This window comes from Saccostrea echinata, unplaced genomic scaffold (assembly GCF_033153115.1).
Source record: "Saccostrea echinata isolate AGI-Se365-2 ecotype Australia unplaced genomic scaffold, CSIRO_AGI_Sech_v1 ptg000008l, whole genome shotgun sequence".
In the NCBI taxonomy this organism is placed as follows: domain Eukaryota; kingdom Metazoa; phylum Mollusca; class Bivalvia; order Ostreida; family Ostreidae; genus Saccostrea; species Saccostrea echinata.
The window spans coordinates 8,067,522-8,095,000 of record NW_026889757.1 but is presented as its reverse complement, the minus strand read 5'-3'; the positions used below and the strand labels follow the sequence as shown (position 1 = coordinate 8,095,000).

The 27,479-nt window shown below is 33.1% G+C and overlaps 1 long non-coding RNA gene across 2 annotated transcripts in view; it reads left to right on the top strand.

The window, feature by feature from the left end:
• LOC133181361 (uncharacterized) overlaps positions 1-27,479 on the top strand; it is a 63,338-nt gene that overhangs the window by 25,101 nt on the left and 10,758 nt on the right. The window contains exon 3 of one of the 2 annotated variants that reach the window (XR_009720462.1): positions 1,795-1,933. The exons of the other annotated variant lie outside the window; for it this stretch is intronic. This is a non-coding gene — a long non-coding RNA (uncharacterized LOC133181361). Of the gene's footprint in view, positions 1-1,794; positions 1,934-27,479 lie in introns of those variants that run through there. 2 annotated transcript variants of the gene reach the window in all.

Genomic DNA, 27,479 nt, shown 5'->3' with positions numbered 1-27,479 from the left:
TGTTGTAAAAATCTTTAAAAATCTTCTTTTCAAGAACCACTGGGCCAGAAAGTCTGAAACTTATGTAGAAACATCCTTGGGTAGTGTAGATTGTAAATTGCTCAAATCATGACCCCCGGGGGTAGGGCGGGGCCACAATAGGGAATCCCAGTTTTACATTGAAATATGTTGTAAAAATCTTTAAAAATCTTCTTCTCAAGAACTAGTGGGCCAGAAAGTCTGAAACTTATTTGGAAGCATCCTTGGGTAGTGTAGATTGTAAATTGTTCAAATCATGACCCCCGGGAGTAGGGCGGGGCCACAAAAGGGAATTCAAGTTTTACATTGAAATATATAAAATCTTTAAAAATCTTCTTCTGAAGAACCACTGGGCCAGAAAAGCTGAAACTTTTTTGGAAGCATTCTGGGGTAGTGCAGATTTTAAATTGTTCGAATCATGGCCCCTGGGGGTAGGGTTGGGCCACAATAAGGAATCAAAGTTTTACTTTGAAATATGCAGAAAAAATCTTTAAACTTCTTCTTCTCAAGAACCACTGGGCCAGAAAGGCTGAAACGTGTAAGGAAGCATCCTGGGGTAGTGTAGATTCTAATTGTTCAAATCATGACCCCTGGGGATAGGGCGGGGCCACAATAAGTACTACAAGGGGGGGGGGGAAGAAATCAGGTGAATAACAATAAGGCAAATGTTACTCAGGTGAGCGTTGTGGCCCATGCGCCTCTTGTTTATCTTAAAATACTGTAAATGTATTACAATTGGCAGTGTATTCTCTTTAGCACCTTTGGCAGAAAGAAGCTACCACTGTCAAGTATTTGGGGGGGGGGGGGTGCAGATATATAGTGTATAGAAAACATAGCTACTTTATGTTTGTGCCCCCTCAATAATAACATCTAATGATTTTTATTAACTCACGTGAGCCAAAAGTTCAAATAAGCTTTTATGATCAAAATTTATTTGTTGTCCTCTTGTTGCCTTCGTCAAAAACTTCACAATTTCATCTTCTCCACAACCAACCAGTATTTCAATCCATGGATGAAGGAGATTCAAGTTTATTCAAATGGACAACCACACCCTCTTCCAAGGGGAAATAAGAACTAATGAAAATTTAATGGCATCTTTTAAAAATCTCAAGAACCACTGGGCCAAAAAAGAAATGAATGAAAATTTAATGGCATCTTTTAAAAATCTCAAGAACCACTGGGCCAAAAAAGAAACTAATGTGGAAGCATCCTCAAGTAGCACTAGATTAAAGTCTGTTCAAATCATAATAGGCTATCAAAATTTTACAGAGGAATATTTAGGAAATTTTTTTTAAAAATCTTATTCTCAAGAACAGCATATTTATATAGAAGCTTTCTCAAGTAGTATAGATTCAGGTTTCTTCAAAACATGTCCCTTGTGATAGAGTGGTGCCACACTGGGTGATCAAAATTTAACGTAGGAATATATATGGAAAAATCTTTAAACATTACCTTTTTCTCATGAATGGCAAAGGCATCATTAGTCATAGTAATATGAAAGCATCCTCAGACAGTGTAGTTTCAAGGTTTTTTTATCTTTCAAAATATGACCCTTATGGTAGGGAGGGTCACAATAGGCTATCAAAGTTTTTTTTAAGTATATAGGGATTAAATCTGCTTATTTCAAGAGTAATAGAGCCATAGTGATCCAGGTGAGTGTTGTGGCCAATAGGCCTCTTATTTAATTTAAAAGTATGTTTATGTTTCTATTATTTACCATGTGTGAATTGTTTATAGGTAAGTTTTAAAAAAAATTATTCTTAATACTGATTTCAGCTTATTTCCTTTACCAATAAAAGAGGAAAAAAGGAATTTAAAACATGATGGAGTTACAGAGCAGATAAAAAAGTATGTTTATGAAGACACTTAGGCCAAATAAAAAGATATGTGTGGATCCAGTTACATCTCAAAAAAAATTAGGGTAGGTAGGAATTTTTTATTAAATGTACAAAATGATTTTCTTAATATTACCTACTGATATTACTACTTTGCAAGTGGCATTTATATATGGTGTGATAAGTATACAAATCAGTATTGATAGGGAGCATCCTAGTTTTGACTATGAAACATATTTTTTAAAATCAAAAATTAACAAGGAAAGTTTATGCATTATGCATTTTAAAAAGTACTTTCACAAGTAAGCATCCAAGTAAAGTTCAAGATATTTTACACTGTCTTCAAAGCAAAGCACAAAGTAATACAATTTGCAAAGTAAACAGAAATGGCACATGCTTTTGGTGCATTTTCAGCCCACCTGAGCTGAAAGCTCAAGTGAGCTTTTCTAATTGAAATTTGTCCATAGTTGTCAGCGTTGTTGTTAAAGTTGCATAATGAGTCAAAACCATGTGTTTCTTTTAGGAAAATTGTATCACAAAACAAAAGATTTCTGTGAAATATAAATATAGTGAAGTTTTGACAACTCAACTGCATTGTAAAGCAAGAAAAAAAACCTGCAAAATATAAGTGCCGGAAAAACAAATGGTGTATCTATCGCTTTGTTTTTATCGTCAATGTGAACAATGTCAAGGTCACGCGTCCTTTATTTTTAGCGTGAAAGTTGTAAAAAACATTGAATTGGGGCAAGCAGAAGTAAGGAATAAGTTATGATCATCTTTTTTGAAGATTGTATCAAAATTCTCAGTCATCCGACATTTATATCTGTGAAATTGAAACCGTGGTAAATTCTACAACTTTTCAGCGCATGCGTACAATAAAGAGGAAGAAGTGAAGCAATATTTTTGTGATGGGTTATACAAAGATTTTTTTTACTTTTATTTTTCTCCATTAAATTAGATTTTTTAGGTTCTGAAACCTGTAATTTTCTGAAACCTAATATCTTCAAGAACTGAATAAAATTTGCATGTATCATGCAAAAATTCTACTGTTGTCAATTTTCCCGTTTGTCCATCACTGTTATTTCATATATTCATCTTCTCCAGAACCACTGGGCCAATTTCAACCAAACTTGGCAGAGAGTATCCTTGGATAAAAGGGATTCAATTTATTCAAATGCAGGGCCATTCCCTTTTCCAAGGGGAGATAATTAAAAAATAGTGAAAAGTGGGTTGGGTAATTTAAAATCTTGTCAAGAACCATTTGGCCAGAAAAAATGAAACTTATGTGAAAGGTTTCTGGGGAAATGAAGAATCAAGTTTCTTCAAATCATGAGCCCTGGGGGTAGGGTGGGGCCACAATGGGTGATCAAAGTTTTACATAGGAATACAAATGAAAAATCTTTAAAAATCTTCTTCTCAAAAAAAGTAAAGCCATGATTGGACATATTTATATGAAAGCATCCTCAAGTAGTGTACATTCCAGTTTGTTCAAATCATGACCTTCGGGGGAAGGGAAGGGCCACAATGGGCAATAAAATTTTTGAGAGGGAATGCATTGGAGAAATCTTCATCTTCAAAATTTGTTCAAATCATGACCCCCTGGGGTAGGGTAGGGCCACAATGGGTGATCAAAGTTTTACAAAGGAATACATAGGAAAATCTTTCAAAATCTTCTTCTCAAGAACAGCAAAGCCATGATTGGTCATATTTATATGGAAGCAGGTACTTTAGATTCAAGTTTGTTCAAATCATTAGTTTAAGGATGTATGTATTCCATGGTGTGTTACATATTTTTAATTTTAAAAACAACAAGAGGCCCAAGGGCCTTAATGGTCACCTGAGCAAAAAAGTTCTTTGTGCCCATGGGAGTGATGTGTCATTGTACCAAGGTCATTTGAATAAGACTAAAATCACTTGTTACACATCTTCGCTAGCCAAGGGTTTCTGATACGCTACTCTCCTCATAAGCCCTTGGCATACGGTGTTAAAAAAAGTTGGGATTTTTTTCTCAAGTTGTGATTGGAGTTGATCGACATCGTTCGACCAATCAACAATTGTTTTCTGTAAATGACGATATTTGCGTTCGGGATATATCTTGACTCTTTAATATCGGTGCAAAATATGTGATTAAGAATCTATACTGAAGATGTAGATTTGCATTTTAAAATGTTTAAGTAACAAATTAACATAACTAAATACCTTCTTGTTAATTATTCTTTAAAAACATTATTTTTTTAAATACGTTATTATTTCTGTCGATGACGCAATCTGTGCCTACCTGGTAAGAATGGTGATCACGTGACGAAAACAATCCCGTCTTTTGTCAGCACTGTATGCCAAGGGTTTATGAGGAGAGTAGTGTATCAGAAACCCTTGGCTAGCGAAGATGCTTGTTACAGAGTGTTTAAAAATTCTTGTCTGTATCGTGACTTAATAATGTAATAACATTAAAAGCCAAGAGGTTGTCTATAATGATGGAATATGTATCCTGACCCTGAACCAAAGCCATTTAAACAAGATCAACTGACAAGGTCACAGCTGGGCTTAGAAGTAGAAAATTGCTAAAAGCTTCTGAAATGTATAAATTTGTATAGGGTCATATTGCACAAAAATTAGTACATGAGGATGAGGAGGTATGATATGATTCTATGCAATGGTCAAATTGTTTAGAAGTTTATATTTTGTTGGTCATGACTTTTTTTTAAATGCTAGGATATTTGAAGATCCAACAGAAAGTATGCTCATGTCTAAAAAAGATGATACAACCTTCAACTTCATTACTTTTCAAAAAGGTTAAATAATAAAGACAGAAATTTGCTGTTTGATTTTATTTTTGGAAAACTTGAGCTATATTTTCAAGTATGCCTTTTGTTGAGTTGCATACATATAAGTCCTGTAAGGTCAATTCTTATTTACACTGGGTTATAATAATAGAAGTATGCAGGAATCCTTGTTCAGTGAAATTTCAATTTACCTAAAGTCATGGACCCATGGTTTAGAAATTGAGACTTCATGAGGGGTTGTCATTAACCTTGGGATGGGAATATGAAGAGAAAGGTAACAGTCATTTCATTTACCAATGATGTCTTTGGAAGACATATACTGACGTGCACAGGCACCCACTTCATTATCTACATATTAAAGCAGCCCCCAGTTTCCTACAGAAAATTATCACCAAATGTGAATTTTGTTGGATAATTGCAAAATTAATGAAATAAATCTAGGTTAGTGAACTGTGAATATCTCCTGAACTGTTAATGAAATAAATTGCTCCATCCTCTCTTTTACGTCGTTGTTGAGAATAAGTGTGAACAAAAGTTTGATCACGTAATTATTCTTTCTTTTTTTTTTTTTAATCTTCCAAGATCATATTTTGGGGATGTATCATTTTTGGTATTTTTATTTCTGTTCACAACTTTATAAGCCCATTGTATTAAGTTCCCTTTTGAACTATGTATAATAGAGTCCTCACAGTTTGTCAAATTTAAGTTTAAGATCAAAGTTTGATGTTTTGTCAAGGTCTTGCATTGTTTGTCTGTGTGTCTGTCTGTCCATATGTCTGTACTGTTAACTTCTTGTGTGATTAACAATATAAAGTTGTACATTATATTGTTTGTTTGTTTATTGTTTAACGTCCCTCTCGAGAATTTTTAGCTCACCTGAGCTGAAAGCTCAAGTGAGCTCTTCTGATCACCCGTTGTCCATCCGTTTGTCTGTCCATCCGTCCTTCTGTAAATTTTTCACATTTTCAACTTCTTCTCAAGAACCACTGGGCCAATTTTAACCAAAGTTGGTACAAAGCATCCTTGGGTGAAGGGAAAGCTCAATTTTAAAAATGAAGGGCCCAGCCCCCTTACAAGGGGAGATAATCAAGAAAAGGCAAAAATAGGGTGGGGTCATTAAAAGGTCTTCTTCTCAAGAACCACTGGGCCAGAAAAGCTGAAACTTATGTGGAAGCATCCTGGGAAAGTGTAGATTCTAAATTATTAAAATCATGACCCCCAGGTGGGGCCATAATAGGGAATCCAAGTTTTTCACTGAAATATATAGAAAAAATCTTTAAAAATCTTCTTCTCAAAAACCACTGGGCCAGAAAAGCTGAAACTTATGTGGAAACATCCTTGGGTAGTGTAGATTGTAAATTGTTCAAATCATGACCCCTGGGGATAGGGCGGGGCCACAATAGGGAATTCAAGTTTTACATTGAAATATTTTTAAAAAAAATTTCAAAATGTTCTTCTCAAGAACTAGTGGGCCAGAAAAGCTGAAACTTATGTGGAAGCATCCTGGAGTAGTGTAGATTCCAAATTGTAAACAACATGACCCCCGGAGGTAGGGCAGGGCCACAATAGGAAATCCATGTTTTACATTGAAATATACAGAAAAAAATTTCAAAATCTTCTTCTCAAGAACCACTGGGCCAGAAAAGCTGAAACTTATGTGGAAGCGTCCTGGAGTAGTGTAGATTCTAAATTATTAAGATCATGACCTTTGGGGTAGGAAGGGGCCACAATAGGGAATCCAAGTTTTACATTGAAATATACAGAAAAATCTTTAAAAATCTTCTTCTCAAGAACCACTTGGCCAGAAAAGCTAGAACTTATGTGGAAGCATCCTGGGGTAGTGTAGATTCTAAACTGTAAAAATCATGATCCCCGGAGGTAGGGCGGGGCCACAATAGGGAATCCAAGTTTTACATTGAAATATATATATGAAAAATCTTTAAAGATCTCCTTTTCAAGAACCACTTGGCCAGAAATACTGAAATTTATGTGGAAGCATCCTGGAGTAGTGTAGATTATAAATTGTTAAAATCATGACCCCTGGGGATAGGATGGGACCACAATAGGTACATGTATTACATGGGGGAAAGTCTGATGAAGAACAGCAGGGCCAAAGTTACTTAGGTGAGCATTTTGGCCCATGGGCCTCTTGTTCACTCATATGGAGACGCCACCACTTGCCGGTGGAGAGCTGGAAATTTTGACCTTTACTTGGCACAACTGCCATTGAGCAGTGAGGGATCTTTTTTGTGTTAGCACCTACTGCGACAAGGGACCTCGGATTATACGGTCTTATCCGAAGGACCGGTCTCCATGTCCCACAGTGGGATTCAAATCTGCAATGTAAGGATCAACTCCTTACTCCACAACTCTAGAGCGAACGCGCCACGCAGGTGACTTGTACATTATATGTACATTATATGTAAGAAACACAATATTCTACTGCCTGGTTTCCAGAGGGGTCATCTCAAAAGATCAAAATTTACTCAATACAAAAAATCCCTCCCACATGCATCGTCGCAAACCACGGGTTTTGTGTCCATTCTATTTCCACAAACCCGTGGCTGTCTCCTACAAATTTCTGTCATTCTCATGAATATTAATAACATACATTCAACCAATGGAATAACATCTGACGCTTCAAGTCAGAACCAATGAAATGATCAGTCTATCTTGTATTTGGATGTAACCATAACCAGGAGCTGTACATCAACTTCGGTTTGAATTTCCTTTCTTTACAAGTAACGCTATTCAGCGTTCTCACACAACGTTTACATTCAAAACCCTGTATTTTAATGTAAAACCTTGTAAGTATTTTAGAATATACGTTACTCACCTCTGTTCTTCAGGATCTATCGTATTTTTTTCTCAATAAATCTGCCACGCATAGCAAACATGATTTTATTATGGGCGCCGCCATTTAAGCGTACCAAAAATTGCTACAGAGTGATTTTATTGGTCAAGGTAAATCTGGTGTCACTTAATAAATATTCAATGATTCAGTTGCGAGAACGAGAGAATTTGGTAGAAGGCAGCCACGGGTTTGTGGAAATAGAATGGACACAAAACCCGTGGCTTGCGACTATGTCCCACATGATCTTACAATCTTTCCTAATTATAGGTTTACATAAGAGACACATAAAAGATCAGTCCCAAGAGTGCACTGTAAATATGTTCTGTTTATAAATTTGATGATAGGTTGGAGCTAATATGGCTTTCATATTAAACATGTGTATTCTTTGTGACAAGACCTTCCATTGGGTATTAACAATTTTGACCCTTTGACCTTGAAGTTTGACCTACTTTTGAAAAACTTTAACCTTAGCCATAACTTTTAAATGGTTGGTGCTAGGGTTTTCATATTTCACAGACTTAAGTTGAATCTTTAATTTCCACCATGGACATGTTTTTCCTGTCCCTATTTAATTTCACTTCCTCAAGTAAAAATGATAGGGCATGGCAAAGAGTGAGAGGGGATAAAAATCTTAAATAATTTTCATTTGGCTGTAAAAAAGATTTCTTGTCCTAATACCATTTGAACCTTTTAAAATGTTCAAATTATGTCATGTTATATTTTTTATCACTGTTACAAAATTGTCCTAATTTAAAAGCTAACATACATTGTAAACTATGTGATAAGTATTAAATGTCATTTGTTAAGAAATTTAATTTTTATCTTGACATTTAATTAAAGAGTTTGAATTATATCTGCATGCTGCATTATCTAGAAAGAAGATTAGATATATCAAACCTTGTTATCTTGAATATGACAGGACAAAAATTAAACTTTGAGATATGAATATTCGAGATAATGGGGTTAAAAAAACATGAAGAAAAAGTGATTGGGACTGCCATCTCACTTTGACATATCCCATATGTGAGATATCAGTGTTCCAGATAATAAAGTTCAACTGTATCTCTTAAATTTCATTATTTAATGGGCAGAATGTTTAAGTTTGCTAAAATCTGTTTTAACAATTCTCGCTTTTGTATTATTAGATACTTGAGTTGCAAGGAAAAATGGTAAAAAGTTGACAGACTTTGATTTCTGCTCTAAATCTCAAAGTGTGTGAATCATAATTATATCAAATATTTTTTAGGTATGGCACAGATATTTCATGTACCATAAAAATTCCATGCATCCATTGTTGTATCCCCCTTTTTTAAGCTAGAGAAGAGATACCTTAATAATACACAAATAATTGATAGGAAAGTCAAGCAGATTTCAATTACAAATTTGAATTTTTAGGTGTTCTTGAAAAAAAATAAAAATAAAAAGTGTTCAAGGATATTTCCAAATCATTCATTCTTCTTTTTCAAAAAAAGTTTATAAGCAAAGAAATTATTAAATGCACCCACTGGCAAATAAATTGTTTTGTTCTGAAAATTCTAATCTACAGGTATCTTTATATAATCGCCTATAAGTCAGATTTTTGGGAGGTATATTTTGGTCCAAAACTCTTATTTTTGACTTAAATGTGGGTCCTAGTACCAACAGTGTTTTTCTGGAAGATGAAATATGGTACTGAAGTAATAACTCTTACAAATGATTATATATCAATAACAAACTTTGACATGCATTCAGGAAAAGTACATCTATATAGGTTACAATATGCATTATGTAAAAATCTCTGCAGATTTTAATGTTTCTTTTTGTTTAATTAATTTAAAATTGTTAATTTCAGATCAAATGTTGATGTCACACCAAAGCATACTTTGAAACATAGATCAATTTAATAGATCTGAAATTGGAACAAATTCAGAGAAAAAAAGACCTTACCAACTTGTAAGTGGGTCACTCACAAATTCAACTAAAACTACATGAAAAAATACAACTGACTAGGCGAACAAACTTATAAGTGCGAGTATATACAGTAAATATAATAGCTAGATAAGTAAAATAGTCTAAAATTAAAAACGTATGTATTGATTTCTATAATTAAGAAAAAAAAATTTAACAGGAGATAGTGATGAGTTGACATATTCAGCTTCTACAGTGATTGTAAACTAAATTAAAATTATACTCTTTTTTTTTTTTTGACTCAGTGACATACAATCATTTTGATGTTTTTATTATAAACAGTTTATCATAATTATTTATCAAACTATTCATTCTTAAACATTTTAATACATTATTCTATTATAGTGCTTCAATTTGTGTTATATCCCCTTTTGCGCATGTGTTAAATTCAAACCATGGTTATTGTGCGTGGATGGGGCTCCAGAAGGGGGTTTAAGGTTTCAAATATATATTAAATCAAAGTACTGAAAGTACTACTACGAGTTGATGGTATTGATTATATAATGTTTAAATGAGTTGAGGTCTCTAGACCATATATGAATATGTGATATTATGTGCAATGATGAAAACTATCACTTTAAAATCTTTTCTTTTTGTTTTCTTTGAGAAATAAAATTATATCATTTCATTTACACCTTTTGCAACATGTATTTTTAACATGTATATTTATTTTTGTTCTTTAATATTTACTGGAATGTATGATAATTTATCACAAATCGAACCTTTAAACATAGAAAACAAATAATACTAGCTAGTTTTGGGATTTTTCATAAAATGGCAATGTAGCTTGCATTTAAAGTAATTTGTATTTTTACAAAATATTAAAGGATACCATCATTGAAATGGTCACAGAGCACAGACTATCATCATTAAAACTACCGAGAACAGTTTTTGGTCACTCGATGTCATTTGACAGAAATATTATATATCAAGTGACTAGAAATTTCAAATAGGGACAAATGGCACAACTGTTGTAAAATCATATAACAGTATTAAAACAACTCCTAGCTAAATAGACAAAAAAAAAAAAAAAGAAAAGAAAAGAAAAGAAAAAGCCTTAAACACACATATCTAAAACTAATAGGTCAAACCTACTATAGTATTACAAATAGGGAATTATTATTTACAAATAGCGCAAATTGAATTATTTCATTAACATGCTTATTGAATATTTTCACTGCTTTCTTAAACTGACAAACAATTTGACATTTTCAATGCACATCAATATGTTCCAATTCTCGTGATTAAGCCAGTCTTAAAATTTACATCTTTTACTTTCATTTATATGTAGATTTCATAATTCAATTTTCTTGATTTAGTTACTATTGAAATTCAACCCCTTTTTTCAAAATTTACGTGCACATATGATATTTCAAATCTTTTGATCTAGCCACTCTTGATATTCTGTCTTTTATGATCATTCACAATAATATTTTAATTCTCTTGATTACGCTACTCTTGGAATTCAACTTCTTGACATTTAACTGAAATGAGCATTTTATATGTTATTTCGGTTAGTTTAGTCACTCTTGGAATATAACTACTTGACTTTAATTGACATGCACATTTTATATATCATTTCTCTCGGTTTAGCCTTTCTTGAAATTCAACTACTTGACTTTCATTGATACATGTATGCATTTAAAAATTCGTTCGGCTTTTCGACTTAAGACTTTAAATTCATCACAATGACATGATATTGACTATTTACATGATCTATCTACTCTTGAATTAATTTGATTTCTTGATCATTTCACATTTATAAATATGCATTTCACATTTAATTTATCAATAACATCCCACTTAATTTTTTGTTTTTATTTATCGCCCTCAGTACTATTAATTCACTTTATAACATGGCCAGCATCTGATAGCAAAACACAGCTGGACATATTAAAGAAAACCACTTTCCAGTGTAGTGCCAACAATTGAGATAAGAATCATAGGCCTGTTAAGTGACCATTGCTGTATTTAAAGCTTGCTGTGAAACAGATCTAGATTGTGGAAGACAGGAATTCTCAACAGTGTTTTTAACAGGGAAAAAGAAATTGGAGCACAAAGTTGTCCGCTGCTGAAAAAATCTGACCCTTTAAGCAATCGAAATATTTTATTGCTTGCACAAGAAATAAGAACTTTAATTTTAAAATTGTTTTTTCAACTAGTACAGCTCATTTCTTCCGTTTGAGATTAGTAGCTGATTTACTTCGACCTTCCTTACTGCAAACTTCTCGCTTTGTTTACAAACATAGGAAGTGTTCTCTGTGTTGAACGATTCATCACTAACGCGGAAAAAACTGCTCTGTTCATTAGCATACAGCGCAAGAATTACTTTATTTATATACCACCAGCATGTCAATCTTTTAAAAATAACCTGGTTTGTAAATGTTCAATTTTGTGAATTTTCTTTAAAAATCTGTTTTCAAAATACTTCTTATTATATAAAACATTTATTGATTTATAAATCAAAACTTTGTTTGCACGACATGTCACTTTTGTTGACCGCATGCCCCTAACACTGTTTTCTTTTGTGGATGGACACAAATTCCAATAAAATTAATAATAAATATTTATGTTTATAAACACTTTAAAGCATATCAGGAAACATATTCTTGTTCTGTAGATTATGAAAACGGTAAATAAACCAATATTATACAAGAACCTGTACGCAAAATACTCAAATGAAAATGTGATTAGTTTCGATACATTGGGGAATCCCTTACAAGTCACATGAGTTGATACCATCAACTCGTAAAAAGGGGGGATTTGTTAAAACTATTTTCTCGCATTTAGTGTAGATAGTGGGATCTCATTTAAGGTTGTTTTTCTATAAAGAAGAGTTTATTGTAGAGGAAAGGCATGGGGGTTAAATTGGCATGGGGGTTAAATTGATTGTTTCTTAAAAAAGTTTTTGTGTGTAATTAACTTACATAACCCTCATAACTGATGGGTCATTGATTTTAATTTTCAGCATATTCTCTGAATCTGAATCAGAACTGTTTTGATTTATGTATTTAATGAAAAAATGATTGATATTGAATTCCATGTGATATATCATGCTTGCATATAGAGAAGTTCAGGGAAATTAACAAGTAATCATGCTTTGTCATTTTATGTATGTGGGGTCCTTCATGATTTACTGAACTATAAACTTTGGCTTTCTGTTCATATGGTAACAAATATGGAAGGAACTAATTAACTAACGTAAAACAACTCCCACTGTGACTTTAATGAACTTTTTATTTACATTGTATGTATAAAAGCACGTAACTATGGTTGGCCATTCTACTCACAATTCTTTATTTTTTACTCCATCCAATAAAAAACTTACTGCAGTAAAAATAAAACACAGGCCATTGCCACTTGCAATTAAATATTTTTGAATAAGATTGATCTAGTACTTCCTGTAAATTTATTAATTTTGCTATGTATTCTTTTTAGTTGCCTTTGGCAGAAAGTAGCTTCTGCTAAATCAAGTACATAATGCAGTGCTAAATATCTATATATTTATGTTTAGCATATTTATAAAAGTGCTAATCCATGAATCTGTGCTCACATGTTGAAAATCAATCCCCACCAAATATTTTTCACTCTAAATATGATACATTTACAGTAATTAGAAGAAACAGTTATTTGGGTCTCTATTATGTGTGTTATCGATATAAATCATATTCTTAAATCAAGCTTTATAATTAACGTAAATGGAACAAGAGTATGCTATAGGCATAGTACCCCCTTTTGACAGAAAGCCTTCTTACTCTTGACTAACTGTAAATGATTATGTGTTAGTGCATCAAGTTTTATACTTGTATGCTTGCAGTGTTAAATATTATCATGCTTAAAGATAGCGTATTTCACAAAAATGCTTAAATCAGAGTAATACATGTATCTCAATACATGTACACATTTTTCAATATAGGTAGAAGTCTTTAGGTTAACTCATTCATTAATCATTTTGTATTGCTTACTCGTTCATTTTAGGAATGACTCTAATTCTTGGCCAAATTATTCGAGTATAACCTGGTTTGGGTCAGTTTACGCTTTATAATCCGCGAAGCGGATTATAAAACAGCGTAAACTGACCCAAACCAGGTTATACTCGAATAATTTGGCCAAGAATTAGAGTCATTCCTTATAATTTAATTTTAAAATCATTAAATAACTATGGGTGTAAAATTTCGGTGTTTTTTATTAGTTCAAATTTGCCGCTCAATAATACAACCATAGTAACGGAAGTAATGGAAGTGATGGGAAGCGAGGGGAGGTAAAAACTGATACATAGGCCTAGCAGCTTGTTTACATGTGGTAAGATCGAATTATTGTTTGAAGTTAAAGGTATATTTATTAAATCTGGAATTTTCCATGAATCCCGAGGACTGGAAATGAGAGGATTGTATGCATACAGATGATTCAGCTGGTTGTCAGGGGGGGGGGGGGGGGGGGGTGTCCCCATACCAAACCAGGTTATACAGAAATAATTTGTGTTCCTTTTTGGATATTAACCAATCAGAGGCTAGAATACAAATAAAATTAAATTATAAAATTTGAAGTTGTATTTACAAGATATCCTGAAAAATAATTAACTAATTAAAATTGAGAATTAATAGTATTCGACTTGATAACAATGTAAGAGAATTAAAGAGGCTGGGGGGTTGTGGCCATTTTTAGACTATATTGATCTCCTTTAGAAGAAGAGCTCCATATGAAGATATAGAAAATGATCAAATTTTAAAACTAAAATTTTTGCAATTTTTCTTTGCCAAATGATAGTTGACAGCTTAAGATATCATATCTAAAAAATTAAGTTAAATCTGGTGGTTAATTTGTTGACCCCCCAGCCTCCTTAAGCAAAGTTTGATAATAATATATTACTAGGATTCCCTTTCAACCTTACCCACATATTTGTACGCATGCACACGCACATTAGAGATTCTACATACCCTTCACAACTTATTATGCAAGGGGAGAAAAAATTCAATAAACAACATTCCCAATACAGTCAAATCTTATTATCTCAAACTTGTTGGGACCAAGGAAAAACTTTGAGATGTATGATGATAGTGCATGAGGGTAAAATGCATAAAGAATATGTGATTGGGCTGTCCATCTCACTTTGACAGATATCCATAGTATTCCAGATATCAATGTTTGAGATATCAAAATTTCAACAGTACTTTAATTATTGCCTTTTAAAAAGAGGTACTTTATTAAAATGTTGCCTTGTTACCCATACCTTCCTATGATTTCACTTGTTTGGTAATTGTTACCTAACCCAGCAGAGAGCTGGCCAGCTCCCTTATAAAAAATATTTTGGTGGGGGTTGTAATGGTGGGTTAATTGAGGAATTGTATTAAGTAACAAGAAGAAATGCTCTTGCCTAATTGATTATTTATCAGAAAACTAAGTGGAATATGAAAATGCCTTGGTTTCAATTACATGACATCCCCTTTTAATCATGTCTCATTGTTTTAGTTGATTTTTTTTCCTCTCTGAGCCAATCAAATAAGATACCAGGTAATTCTGAATATCAGCTAGAACAGGACATGAAGCATTCTGTTGTTTTCATTAATGACATAGGTATTTGAGTTGATGTAAGAATTATCAATTTCATTAAATATCACTGAAGGAAATATTAAAACATGATCAATCAATTCCTATTTTGCATTTTTATAATTATCAAAATAAGTTCATTTAATCTTGTTCAAAAAGTATTGACCGGGGTTGCATATATATGTTCAGACACATGCATGCACCCCTAACTGTGCCAGCTCTGTGGTATGTCTGCAATGTAGGGGGTGGGGGTGTTGAGTTAATCCTAGACCTTTTATTACTTGCCTCCAGATGTCATATTATACACATATTGGAAACAGTTAACAGGTCTGAATTAAAAGCTCTTTTATTAAATTTTGAGTTTGTACTTTTGAATTAATCCAGTTTCTCAAAAAGGGGGTGTTGTCTATAATTTGGCATGAAAAGCATGTCTGTTACCCATAGCAGTCTGTCAATATATATGAGGAATCATATCAATATTTTGCCAGCACTATGAGAACAAATCGGAGAGACGTCCCCCAGGTTGGATTTGATAGATAATACAGTTGACACATGCCTTTTCTTATATATGCAGCTTGTTTGAACAATGAAAGCATTTTTCCATTGAGAGCTTATCAAGTTAAGTTCTCGGTGGCCTTTTAAGAAATGCATTACCTTAAATAAAGTATGTGTATTTGTACTAAGGGAGACAACTGGTATCTTGACTTTATGTTGACAATATCGTAGTACATTTAGTATATTAGCCATTGAAAGAAGAGAAGTAACTCTTGTAAGTTCCATTTACTCAGTTACAAGTATGACAAGAGTTATTCATCTTGGATCACTTAGGATAAGTGCATGATTTAATAAAGTAAGGTTCCAAAATTTAGGGGTAGCAGAATGTGTAAAATAATTTTTTTTATGAACCATTCCACCTTGAATACATTTTGTATTCTTTACAAAAGAAACCCTAATTGAGGCTCATAGATTTTTTGTGACTTGTTATAATGAAAACAAGAGTAAGAATCTTTTACAAGGTAATTCAGTCAAGATTACTATGTCCTTTCAACTTATCATGCCCAGTGATGCCCAGATGTCATCAAAATTCATATCAGTGCAGAATATATAAACCATATAGATCATTTCTTACTGTAAATATTCTTTCAGTATATTTATTATCATAATAGGAAACAGCATTTAAAAATCTTCTCAAGAATAGCAGGGCCATGATTAGTGATATTAATATTAAAGCATTCTTAGGTAATGCAGATTCTAATTTGTTCAAAACATGGCCCCCATTAGGATAGGTTGGGGCCACAATATGGCAACAAAGTTTTATATTGGTATATATTGGGAAAAAATTCTTTAAATTATGAATAACTTCTTGTTAATTAAGAACAACAGGGCTTTGATTAGGCACATTAATACACAAGGATTCTCAAGTTATGTAGATTTAATTGGTTCAAATTATGGTCACTGGGGGTAGGGTGGGCAAATAGAGGAGTCAAAGTTTATATAGGGAAAAATCTTACAAAATCTTCCTCTGATGAACAATAAGGCCATGATTGAGTGATATTTATATGCAAACATCTTCCAGTCAGGTAAATTCAAGTTTTTGACCCCTGGGGGTAGGATGGGGCTACAATTATAGAGAATGAAAGAAAAAATGTTTTAAAAAATATTCTTATAAAGAACAACATGGTCAGGATTACCGTAGTCATATTAATATGCAAACATCCTCAGGTAGTTTAGATTCAAGTTTGTTCAAATCATGGCCCCAGGGGTAGGATGGAGTTAACGTTATGAAGAACAGTAGGGCCAAGGTGACTCAGGTAAGTGTTGTTACCCATGGGCATCTTGTTGTTTATTTCTTTTTCATTTTTAGCTCACCTCGACGAAGTCGAGATGAGCTTATGCTATACCCCCGGCATTGGCGTCGGCGTTAGCGTCGGCGTCCCAGGTTAAAGTTTTAGGAGCAAGTCCATTCCCAAGTAACTATAAGCCCTACCTGGACCAAACTTGCATGGATAATGCATCTAGGGATGGACACTACCACACTTGCTTCGGATGCTGGATCTGACCTAGATTTTCCAGATGAGTGACCAGGTTAAAGTTTTTGGAGCAGGTCCATTCCCAAGTAACTTTAAGCCCTACCTGAACCAAACTTGCATGGATGATGCATCTAGGGATGGACACTACCACACTTGCTTCGGATGCTGGATCTGACCTAGAATTTCCAGATGAGTGACCAGGTTAAAGTTTTTGGAGCAGGTCCATTCCCAAGTAACTATAAACCCTATCTGGACCAAACTTGCATGGATGATGCATCTAGGGATGGACACTACCACACTTGCTTTGGATGCTGGATCTGACCTAGAATTTCCAGATGAGGGACCAGGTTAAAGTTTTTGGAGCAGGTCCATTCCCAAGTAACTATAAGCCCTACCTGAACCAAACTTGCATGGATGATGCAAATAGGGATGGACACTACCACACTTGCTTCAGATGCTGAATCTGACCTAGATTTTCCAGATGAGTGAATTTTAGCCATATTTTAATCAAATTAGCATGGATGGTGTATCTTAGGATGGACACTTTCAGACTTGTTTTGGATTCTGAATCTGACCTATATTTTCCAGATGAGTGACCAGAGTAATGTTTTTGGAGTAGCTATATAATATTATGGCATGTTATGATTAAACTTGCATGGATGGTGCATCTAAGGATGAAAACTTCCAGACTTGCTTTGGATGTTGGAACTGACCAAAATTTTCTTGATTAGTAGACAGGTTAAAAGTTTTTTGAGTAGGTCTATTTCCAAGTATCTATAAGTCCTTCTTGTACAACCAAACTTGTATGAATATTGATCTTGGGATGAACACTAACTAGAAAAAATATGATGTGAGATTTGCCTTACTTATAGATAACCTTCGTTGAGGTGAGCTTCGTAATCTTTGATTACCTATGTTTTTCTTTCTGGGGGGAGGGGGGACTATTTGTTTGGGTAAATAAAAATTCAGTTGAATTAATACATACATAATGAATTAGTAGTTGAGCTAGGGTAGAAGAATATGAAACATATCTATAAAAAAAAGGATCTGAGTTGATGGGGGAATAAACCTGATAGCCGATTAAACAGTTACCTTTAGATACCAAGGAATGGAACTCTCTATCCTCTTCTTGCCTTCTTGTAAATTTACCTACAGGGAAATGTAGCATTCTGTTAGACCATCATTCTAGCAATAAATTTTTCTTTAAACATTTTGGAAATATTTTGTTATGCTACACCATATGCATGGCCAGGCTGTATAGTGTTTGTCATGTCAACAAACAGAGCAACAAACACAATTCAGAGCAACTCTTTGTGACAACAATTACCATTACATGAAATTTAATTTCATGTCATTGTCCAAGAAATCACTCCTGTGAAATGGAAAATGAGTTGTACTTTTTAATTTAAATTATCCATTGTCTTTCACTGAAGTGCACAATAAATCAAGATCTGGAAAAAAGTTCCATTACTTTTACCAGGGGTTTGGCCAGCATTTGATTTGCTAAATTGAAATAATTGTATTGGGAAAGAATATTTACTGTCAGTTTTATGGTAAATTGATAGGCCCCCAGAAATGTTCCAAATTTTTGCAGTAGCAAAATATGATCCCCTTTTTAACTAAGAATAAATTGACTTTTTTTCTACCTTAAAATGAACTTTCCCCAGGTATTGTTTTAAAAGACCATCTAATGCCTTACTTCTTGAGGCATTCATCTTAAAAGAAGAGAATATATTGTTCACTGTTCCTCAGTTCATTCACATATTTAAAAATGTCAGAGTGATTATTTTCTAGTAATTTCCAGCAAGTTGTGAATATAAGGCTGGTTTGAAGACAATTGTTTGTAACTGATGAAATGTCAAAGAACCTGACACTTAAGAACATTTTGAAAAACATTTCATACAAAAAAAGCTAATAATTACATGTATGTTCTTCTAGACATTTCGCGAACAAAAAAATTATAAAGATTATCCCTTTTAACTCCTGGATTCACCTACCTGGGCTTCAGCTCTGGAGTAAATGTTAAATTAATCATACTTCAAGTCCAAGACCCTAAGCAGAGAACCTTAAGTCTTTGCTTGATTACAATGAATACAATGAACTCTAGCTACCAGAAATTTGAAATTACAGACCCCTAGGTTCTCATATTGATGCTAAGTGGTAAATAATTTAAGTACTTAAAGTACTGTAAGCCAGGCTTATTAAACAAAAAATAATTTTTAAAAAATATTTGCTTCTTTGACAAATCTGACATGAAAACAATTTTAAAAAAAAAAGTTTATGAAAATTGTATCTTAAAAAATCAATATTGTAAATGATATAATATCAAATTTATTTAGGGCCCCTATACCATGGTCTGAATTACCGTCTGAATAAATCAGGGTCATGCAGAGTTAACCAGACACTGCTGAAGCCTGGTTTCCTGCCCCTGTTTTTCTTTGTCTTTATAGAAAACCAGGTTATTGACAACACTGACCATCAATAAAGCTTATGCGTATGAATTAAGCTCTTTTACAAAAGACTAAAATTACTATTGATGTTTATTTGCATAGAAATCTTCGTTTACTTTGGTTGTTATATTTAGCATTTATGTAGTATGACAAAAAACAATTAAGAGTAAAGTACAATATATTTGCTGCTGTAAATTTAGTTTGGTGACCATTCAGACAGTCACTCAGCTTCCTGTTTGAACAGTCTCAGACAATAGCCGACTAATTTGCTCTACAAGCAATGAGCCCAGCTAAAAATTGTGATAGCAGTGGAACTGGTAACTTAGACATATTTACCAAGGTTGTTCTAAAAGTTTTGGGACACATATGCTTTACTTTTAGCTCACCTCAATGAAGCTGAGATGAGTTTATGTTATGCTATACCCCCAGCGTTGTCGTCGGTGTAAGCATCAGCGTCCCAGTTAAAGTTTTAGGTGCAAGTCCATTCTCATGTAACTATAAGTCCTACCTGGACCAAACTTGCATGGATGATGCATCTAGGGATGGACACTACCAGATTTGTTTCGGATGCTAGATCTTAACTCTGTTTTTCAGATGAGTGATCAGGTTTAAGTTTTTGGAGCAGGTCAACTCCCAAGTAACTAAATGCCCTACTTGGACCAAACTTTCATGAATGATGCATATAAGGATGTACATGTCCCAACCTGCTTCGGATGCTGACCAATATTTTCCAGATGAGTGACCAGGCTAATGTTTTTGGAGTAGCTCTGTAGTTATGTGGCCTGTTATGATTTAACTTGCATAGATGATGCATCTAGGGATGGACACTTCCAGACTTGCTGATGTTGGAACTGACAGACATTTTCTTGAATAGTGAAATAACCTATACATTACTAACGTCATCAGAAAATGATCTCAACTATTTTAGTTTCTTTACCTGTAAATTTTATTGTGTTTTGACTTACCACGGTATTTTATGAAAAATATAATCATTAAAATCCAAAAACATTTATTACATACAGAATACAGGGCTCAACATTAACTTTAAAATAAACTAGACCAGTCGGACTAATGCCTGAAAATTTTACTAGACCTGACCTAATATCTGTGATTCACTGAATTAATTAATATTGCAAGAATATGATCATGAAGAGAAAAACCCATAGTCGGATAACATTGTCAGTGTAAGCAAATCAATGCTTATTGTAAGTTGGTTTTGGTGTAAAGAAAATTATATGATAAATCTCTTTTTATTGAATTCAAGAAAATATCAGAATGGGAAATGTATTTCAACTTGATTTAGTTCTATGACTGGTTAAATTAAAACAATATACTGCGCAAGTTGTCATAAATAAAATGATCTAGCAGAAAGGAAAAATCTTGGTAGAGTTAGCTAGCATTTACGAGAAACTCAAATGGCAACATGATTAATGAAATATAGATTATTATATGAATACTAATACAGCAATAGTGTACTAAATTAATGTCTCACAAACTGTAAACTGTTATAGTGTGATAAAACAAGTAGAGTTTTAATGGTTATTTTATTTTTCATTTGGATCAAAAAATGATCTAACACATCAATAAACAAGAAAAATCTGTAAATCTGTTTTAAGTTTTGCTTCGTTTGACCTTCAGTCAAAATATTTTTAAACATACAGTCAGGCTACCATGAAGCAAAATAAACTTGACAAGACAAGACCTTTCCTAGTCTGAGTAGATCGGATGTGCCTTAATGTTGAGCCCTGGAATATCACACTGCTGTTTTGATCTCAGCCCTGGCAAGCCCAGATGGCGTGTTACATAAAAAAGGCCAGTATTTTGATAGAGAATGATATTGGAAGAGATATAATTATGTTTGAGTTCATGCGCCGACCTACATCATTATATATTCTTTATTTTTACATTTAGTTATTTTCTTATGAAAATGTTATTCCTATGAAACTTGAAATTCATGATTATTAAATGTTGCCTTTTACTTTGACAAGAAAAGAAAGTTATGTTAGCAAAGAGAAACTAAGTTGTTTAACCTGTCTACAACTTTTTGGGACAACTCGTATAAGGATGTGTTGACTGATTTAAAAAAAACAAGATGTGTTTGTGAAACACTGATGCCCCAGTATGGCAACTTATAGCAAAGGTTAAACTTTCTCAAAAGGAAATCAAATATGTTGGTACCCAAAGTAAGGTCTTGTCCCGAGGAATATACCTGTGAAATTTGAAAGTCCTAGCAGCAACCATTGAAAAGATATGGAAAAGGTTAAAGTTTTTCAACAGTAAGTCAAACATCAGGGTCAAGGTCAAATGGTCAAAATTAATGGTGCCCAAGGAAAGGCCTTCTCACATGAAATACACATGTGAAATATGAAAGCCCTAGCACCAACCACCAAAAGATATGGCAAAGGTTAAAGTTTTTCAAAAGTAGGTCAAACTCCAAGGTCAAGGTCAAAGTTGTTGGTGTCCAAAGGAAGGTCTTGTCACAAGGATTACATATGTAAAGTATGAAAGCCTTAGCACCAACTGCTCTAAAGTAATGGCCAAGGTTATAAAGTTTACCAAAAGTAAATCAAACTCCAAAGTCAAGGTCAAAGGGTCAAAGTTAGTTGGTATCCAAAGGAAGGTCTTGTCATAAGGATTACATATGTGAAGTATGAAAACCCTAGCATTAACTGTTCAAAAGTTATGGCAAGGGTTAACGTTTTTTAAAAGTAGGTCAAACTCCTAGGTCAAGGTCAAAAGGTCAAAGTTGTTGGTATCCAAAGAAAGGTCTTGTCACAAGAATTATACTTGTGAAGTATGAAAGCCCTGTCACAAACTGTTCAAAAGTTATGGCCAAGGTTAAAGTTGGGTAAAATTTTGTACAACTGGGTCAAACTCCAAGATCAAAAGGTCAAATGTGATTGTACCCAAAGAAAGGTCTTGTCACAAGGAATACACATGTGAAATAGAAACCTATAGCTCCAACCAATCAAAAGTTATGAGCAATGTTAAAGTTTTTGTGGACAAACAGATAAACAGACAGAGAGACAGACAGACGGACAGGGCAAGAACTATATACCCCCGAATCTTCGATACGGGGGCATAAAAAAATGGAATAGAGTATTTAAGTGAGGTAGCTGCTTGCTATCTGTAGTCATAAAGATTCATGGAAAAGACAAATCAAATATAGGCGAATACAGGTAACCCCATATAAATCGATTTTCGAAAAAGCAATGTCAAGTACTCGTGGAAGAGCATACTTAGGGTTATATAGGAAAATATTGTGGAAAAGCAGGATGACAAGGTATGTACAGGACTACAAACCTAACAGGGACACTGCTTGTCATCAATTTGAAGAGGTGAATTCCATTGTGGGAAAATAGATTTCAGTTAATGAGAGCTACATTTATCTTTTACTTTGAATATCCTACTTAACTCGATATACTTTAACACAAATTGCTCCATATTCACATTTATTTCTTCTGTCAAGCCAATTACATGTAAATATTGACTATGGGAACTTGTGAGGATTTTTTTTCATCCAGAACAAATTAATATGATGACAAATTATTACACAATGTTGCACAACAAGGGCCATTAATAATTTTTTTTCAGCCATTCATAATTTTTTTTTCAGATTATGTATTTATATGTTTTAGATTTAAAAAATAATTGCAATAGGAGGAGTGGGGGTAGTCGGAAGGAAATTAACACAGTTTTAATTTGTATCTCTGATGTAAATTTTTAAGATTTGACACTCACTTTTACTGATTAAGGAGTGGGCTTTACATCACAGATATATATCAAGATGAAAATAAATCATTACATTAGCTTTGTTTAATTATGCAAGGAGCATTAGTTTTTACCATCCTTCTTATATGATGTAAAAAAAAAAGAAGTTACATCATTAAACATGCAAAATAACATATATTTACTAAAAATACATTTAATATGTACATGTACATATGTATATGTAAGTTGCTTACCTAATACAAATACTGAAAATTTACATCACATTGATAGAGTTTTATAAGGAAAGGAATTTTTTTCTTTATCTGTCATGTGTTCAGTAATCTATTACAGTTGGGTACTTTTAGAGTTATGTGTACTTTAATATTTCTAATATTGATTTTTATCTGGTCACCTAAGTCTTTCAAGTGATATTGCTGTTATCATCTGACATCATGCGCTGCGTATTGTGCATTGTCCATCATGCCTTATCTTTCAAAACTGTGAAAAGCATGCATGGCCCCTGGATCAGGGGGTTCTGGTGTTAGGCTGTGACTTTTTTATCACATCAATTCTTTGAAAATCTTCTTCTCTGCTCCTTGGTATGTAGCAGACAAAGTTTGCTAATCAATTCAATGAATAAAAATGCCTCTTCTAAAACTGTGAAATTCTTGGCCCCTGGGTCAGGGATTTTGGAGTTGGATGGGGCTCTATTGATCATACACTGAAAATGCAAAATTTCCTACCCCCCCCCCCCCCCCCCCCCTTCTAATGTCCTGGAAATTCTTCAGAATTCAAGTATGTGCATTGTAATATTGTAATAATGAGATAGAGTTCTTCAAAAATTATGAAATTCATAGCCCTTAGGTCAGTGTTCTGTAGTTAAGGTGGGGTTCTATTGTGCTGCTTCAAGAGAAGTTATTTCCGTTTGTTATTCTTCTATGATAATCATTTTATAATTTTATAATACCACAAAATACATAAGTGTTTTTCATAATCCAAAAGGGGATAATGGTATGATAATTGTACTGGAATTATAAGAATTACTATGTGAATATGTGATGTATGCTAAAGCACTATTGCATTGTTAAGTTTAGTGATAGACTAGTGTAAATAGATCTACTTTCTGAGTTGTTGCTGATAGATTACTGGGTTTAAGGATTTTATGTAATTTTTTTAAAAATATCTATGCAAATAGCTTTATTTAAAAAATCAAACCAAGAAAAAGGGGTTAATGTGTTTCTTTAGGCACTACAATGGATTTAATTTGATGCAACTTAAACACAAATCACTTTTTTGGAACTTTTTCTTTCCTCCAATATTTTTTACGTGAATGAATCATGACATCATGCAAATACAGTCTTATTCTATGTGAAATTAGTACATACATTGAAAATTATCACAAAGAAAAAGTTCCAAATTACTTTGCATTATCAATTTGGTGACCTTAAAATATACTTACATATTCAAAAGAAAGTACCCTAACATGCAGTTAACCCTAAGTATTAAGATCTGAATAATTTTATCTAATGATATTCACAAGTTAACAAAGATTTAAACATTAATTAGGAGAAAACTTGATTTGCAAACACTGGAAATTTGATGAAAGAGACATTGAAAGTTGTCTTTTAACTTCAGAAACTAACAGAAAACCATTCATAACACACACCCAATTGAATTACATCATGTATTTCCACTAATTATAAGTACAACAACTGCAGCTCATGCAGTTTCTATGATGCATTGAGTTATCAGTCTCTTAAAATGAGAAAAAGAAATATTTTTCCAATTCTTTTGAATTGCCTATTTCTCAGATGCTGAAGTTGAATTCCTCGATCCTGGTTCAGCAACACTTGGACAATCAATCAATGATCAATAAGTCATGATCAGTCACTTTGCATTCTGAACAATATATATGCATAAAATTTGAAGGCATTTATGTGTGAAATTATCATGCATTATTAAAATTATTATTAGCAAACTGATTGATCATCATCTTAAATCCAAATGACCAGACAGTTTTTCATTATATATACATATATATTTACATTTTTATACTTGAATCAATAAAAAAAATATTTTCATTCAATAATAAATGATCTTAGCATCCCAGCCCAGTGTATTACTAAGCAACACAGCAAGAAAGCATGGAGTTCTGTTTTGTGCTGAGCAAATAGCTTTTGGAGGTTATAAAGCTCTGTCATTATTTGTACTTTTATCTTGGACAAAGACATTTGAAAATGTAAATATTTAAGGAATAACTGTCTAGTTCTTTAGGTTTTATGATGATCGTGACCAATCAGTTTGCATGCATGATAATTTGCATAAAAGCCAAAGACATTTATGTGTAAAATTATGACATGTGCAAACTGAATTGATCATCATCATAAAGGTGAAACTTAAATGAAACCTTCTTTACATTGTGTAGATTTAAATTTGTTCAAATCATGACCCCTGGGGGTAAGGTGGGGAAACAGTCAGGGATCAAAGTTTTACATAGGAATATATAGGAAAAAATCTTCAAAAATCTTCTCAAGAACAGCAAAACCATGTTTAGTCATTAACTGATATCCATATCAGCTTCAGATATGGATATCAGTACCCTGCGAGATGATCATGAATAATTCATGATTTTCCTTGAATTATTCATGTATTTTATTCATGAAATGTTCATGAAATGTTCATAGGATCTTCATGAACATTTCATGAATAAAATACATGAATAATTCAAGGAAAATCATGAATTATTCATGATCATCTTGCAGGGGTACTGATATCCATATCAGCTTCAGAGGCATCCTCGTGTAGTGTAGATTCAAGTTTGTTCAAATCAAGACCCCAGGGGTACGATGTGGCCACAGTGGGGGATCAAATTTTTTCATAGGAATATAAAGGGAAAAAATCTTGAAAAATCTACTTCCTATGAACAACAGAACCATTATTATTCATATTAATATGGAAGCATCCTCAGGTAGTGTGAATTCAATTTTGTTCAAATCATGACCCCCAAGGGTAGGGTGGGGCCACAGTGGGGGATCAAAGTTTTACATAGGAATATATAGGGGGAAAATCATGAAAAATCTTCTTAAGAATAGCAAAGCCATTATTAGTCATATTAATATGGAAGCATCCTCAGGTAGCTAGTGTAGATTCAAGTTTGTTCAAATTGTAACTCCTGGGCGGTAGGGTGGGACCACAATGGGGGAATCAAAGTTTTATATGGGAATACATAGGAAAAATCTTTAATAATCTTCTTCTCAAGAACTGCAAAGTCATGATTGGTCATATTTATAGGAAAGCATCCTCAGGTAGTTTAGAAGTATTTTTTTTTTTAAATTATGACCATTCTGAAAATGCATTTGGTTGACATACTATAAGGAAAAAAAATCTATATTGCGAATTAGCTATACATACTTTTAACAAATTCATTATATGGATATAACGAATTACAGATATAACAAAGTAATTTTGCAGGTCCCCAAGACTTCATTATAACTGAGTTTTACTGTACTAGCTTTTACATCTGTGTATTCATGTGGGACAGACTATAATATTTTAGATTTCTTTTAGATTTATTAACTTCAAAAAGGAAAAATAAATGAAATACTTTTAAAGCTTAATAAGCTTTTTATTTTTATTTTTTACTTAAATAATTCAGTGTACTGAAACATTTTCATTCCTTGAATGATCAGATCAGCCACGTATATAGAGGGCAGAAATAGTTCTAACAAAAAAATTGTTGTTTCAAGATCATTGTGTATATGAAATAATGTGTTTTGAACTAGTAGAATAAGAAATCTTAACTATTAAAACTAAAGCAATACCTACATCCTCTGCAGAAAAAAACATGTTTTTGAAAAAAATCTTGTTGCATATTTTAGTGACCTTTCCAAGAATTCAATGTGAGCTAGTGCCTTCTCTGCATGTATTCTAAAAAGCAGGATACACATGTATGTATGTACATGCAAAATAGAACTACTTGATATGGATTGCTCTATATATGTACACCAGTAATTTAATCCTAACCTATCCCCAATACTACTAGCCTAGCATTTGATCGTTATAATTAGGATGCCAATTAACACAATCTTTGAATGTCAATGGATTGATTTTTTTTTTAAGTGTAAAAAATGTTTAATCTTGTTCAGTTAATAAAAACAACAACTTATTCATTGGCTGCCTAGTTAAATAGACATGTATATACATGTAATTTATATGTAGATACAGGAATATCTGATGATGTAAATGCAAAACCCAACACAATCTTTGAATGTCAGTGGATTGAATTTTTTTTCAGTGTCAAAGAT